This window comes from Acyrthosiphon pisum, chromosome A2 (genome assembly GCF_005508785.2).
Source record: "Acyrthosiphon pisum isolate AL4f chromosome A2, pea_aphid_22Mar2018_4r6ur, whole genome shotgun sequence".
Classification (NCBI taxonomy): Eukaryota; Metazoa; Arthropoda; class Insecta; order Hemiptera; family Aphididae; genus Acyrthosiphon; species Acyrthosiphon pisum.
The window spans coordinates 60,996,361-60,997,930 of record NC_042495.1 but is presented as its reverse complement, the minus strand read 5'-3'; positions in this window follow the sequence as shown (position 1 = coordinate 60,997,930).

Sequence of the window (1,570 nt, the reverse complement as noted above, 5' to 3'; positions counted from 1 at the left end):
TGTTATTTTCATTCGCCATAACTGTATATGTGGGAGGTCAATTATCCCCGTAATAAAAATTGTCGGCATGCACGTGTGAAATGTTCAGTACCATCAAAACCTACGATTTCAATCAAACATTAAATTTTCATATTATTATCGTAAATATATCCATAATATAATAATATTTTCGAATATTTATAATTTTACAATTTTGTACACGTTTTTGCATTCCCTCTAATTGATTGTGAATTGTGATGAAACTATTTTTTTAATTACCTGTATTATTATCTTTAATATTTAAATAATAAGAAATATTGAATTAATGAATTCCGTTCCAAAAACTTTATAAGGCTATTTATAATTAATAATTATACGTTTTTCAACTTTTGGTAGTATGGTAGGTATACTCAATAAAAAAAAGGTGGGTAAGTGGATGTCGCTCTGCTGTACAGTAGGTTAGATGTGGGTCACTGTATAATGGATGGTATTAAATTTGAATTCAATGATATAATATCACTGTATAAGAAAAACGATTCTGAGCGGAGACGGTATATCAGTCTATGTATTAGACATATATATACTTTTCTATGGTATTAAAAAAAAATTGACCTATAATAGGTACCTATAATAAATTCCAAATTAATCATATCATAATATCTATTAGGTACTTATAACGCGTTATACATCAACAAAAAACCGTGGTACTATCATAGATATATAATAGTATTCTTTAGAAGTTTCAAGTACCCACGAATAATATTATACAATCACAACAAAATAACTAAAATAGTTATCCTAGGTTTTTAATATGTAATTTCGTCCAAATTTGTACTTAAAATAAACTGTTTGACTATAAAAATAATCTGTGTAAATGTATTTTTTAGATTTTTTGGTAACAGAATTAATTACTTACATGGAATCTTGTTTTAAATTTTCAATTCTTAGATACAAAAATTGAACATTTCATACATTTTTAACTACAAAATAATTATTGAATCTTAAATTTGATAAATTTTTTCAAAATTCGATCTTTAAATGCTTATAAAAAAAAATTGTGCCTATGTATTTTTAATATTTTTCAACTGATATTGTAACAATATATCAGGAGCTTTGTATTAAATTTATACACTTTTTGGCCCAACAGATAAAACTTTATTGATATTTATAGAAAAAAAAACTAAAAAAATTGAAAACTGAAAATGTCCATAAACAGCTCAAAAAGAGTCAAAATATTTTCAAAATTGTATGGTGTATAGGAAATGCTAATATAAACATTCAGTAAAATTTTCATGTATCTGCAGTTATTCGTTTTTGAATTACAACAAAATAAGGAAATCGCTACATGAGAAATCGAGTGAATATCCAATGTTGTAAAAATTTGAATTTCAAACGATCATAAAAATTTAATTTGACTTTCTTATAGATATTTTTTGATTGATAAAGGTAGACAATCTTATAAGGAATCTTGTATTACATTTTCATATCTTAGATTTAAAAAGAAAAATTTTTATGAATTTTCTAACTCGAAATAATTTCCAAATTTTCGTGATTTTTCCATATTTTGTCATTTTTTGAACTTTAATGCTTA